At 40.7% G+C, this 1,746-nt stretch overlaps 1 non-coding gene across 1 annotated transcript; it reads right to left on the minus strand.

The window, feature by feature from the left end:
* Positions 1–901: 901 nt before the first annotated feature.
* LOC127132981 (small nucleolar RNA R71) lies at positions 902–1,008 on the minus strand. Its single transcript, XR_007806982.1, has one exon. It is a non-coding gene; the product is annotated as a small nucleolar RNA R71 (small nucleolar RNA).
* Between the last annotated feature and the right edge of the window lie 738 nt (positions 1,009–1,746).

Genomic DNA, 1,746 nt, shown 5'->3' on the forward strand with positions numbered 1-1,746 from the left:
CAACTCGGTTCTGAATACGCGAAAGCGACAGTTCCTGTTAAATTAGTTCTTTTCAAAGTAGGAAACACTGTCCAAAAGTAGCTCTATTAGCAAGTACATGGATTATTAATTGATTACGTGAATTACATTCGACCCTGTCTTTATTAATTGAACTTTATTCAATACTTTACTTTTCCTTGCACACCCAAAAAACACTTATTTTGATTGCCTTTGATAAACACCATAACAATAGATAACGATAGATTGACACTTGGTCTCTGTGGATTCGACAATCTTTTATATTACTCTGACGCGTTCGTATACTTGCGAAACACCGCATCAAGTTTTTGGCGCCGTTGTCGGGGACCAATTTCGTCAAATTTCATTTCTCTGTTGTTATATCGTTTAGACTTAGGCTATTTCCTGCCGGTCAATGCGAAGAACTCGCAGCACCGGAAGTTTAAGCTTAGTATACCCTCTGGCGGAACCTGAACGTTACGCTCGCGCATGTTTATTCTTTCATAGAATTAAGAGAGCTATGGGCGAAGATCAAAACCAAAGACCTCTTAAGGACTTCGCTCAACCATCAAATGAAGAACCTAGTTCTAGTATAGTAAACCCAACCATCCCAGCTAATAACTTTGAAGTTAAACCATCCCTGTTGCAACTAGTGCAACAGAGACAATTCGCAGGTCTTGCTACTGAGAACCCAAACCAACATTTAAAAATATTTCTTCAATTAGCAGACACTTTTAAAACCAATGGAGCTTCTCCTGAGGCAATACGTTTACGATTATTTCCTTTTTCCCTCAGAGATAAAGCCCTATCATGGTTAGATTCCCTTCCACCCAATTCCATTACGACTTGGGATAACCTTAGAAGAGTATTTCTTGCTAGATATTTTCCCCTGAGTAAGACCGCCATTCTTCGAAACCATATAACTAGATTTACCCAAAACCAAGGAGAATCGTTGTTCGAAGCTTGGGAGAGATATAAAGAGTTGTTACGAGCATGCCCACATCATGGTTTAGAAAATTGGTTAATCATTCAAACCTTCTATAATGGACTTCATTACAACACAAAGATGACCATCGACGCTGCCGTAGGCGATGCTCTAATGAACAAACCTTATCCTGAAGCTAGTGCCCTCATCGAAGATATGTCTCAAAACCATCAATCATGGGGAGTCGAACGAGCGACGGTTGAGAAGAAGGAAGCCCAAGGAGGAGTGCATGACCTAAGCTCTATAGACATGATGCAAGCTAAATGGACGCATTAGCCCTTAAGGTCGAGCATATGTGCCTAAACCCGAATACTGTAGCCGCAGTGTCGTCGGATTGTGAGATATGTGGAACCAAAGGACACCAATCTGCAGAATGCAGTCTATTAAACGAAACCCACTATGAGCAAGTGAACTACACCCAAGGGAACCCATACTCGAATACTTATAACCCTGGATGGAGGAATCACCCGAACTTCTCCTATAAAAACAATAACCCTATCCAAAATAATGCACCTCTGAGACCTAGTTATCAGGCCCCTAGATCAAATCAACCTATGCAACATGTACCACCAAAGTCGAGCCTTGAGAAAATTATGGAAAATTTTATCCTCGCTCAAACCCAACAAAACAAGGAGTTCATGAACCAAAACATTCATGTTAACGAATTGATTACTCAGTTAGGAACCAAGGTTGACCAAATAATTACTCATACCAAGATGCTTGAAACCCAGATCTCTCAGGTAGCTTTAAACTAAGCCCCTCAG

Source organism: Lathyrus oleraceus, chromosome 3 (genome assembly GCF_024323335.1).
Source record: "Lathyrus oleraceus cultivar Zhongwan6 chromosome 3, CAAS_Psat_ZW6_1.0, whole genome shotgun sequence".
Taxonomy (NCBI): Eukaryota; Viridiplantae; Streptophyta; class Magnoliopsida; order Fabales; family Fabaceae; genus Lathyrus; species Lathyrus oleraceus.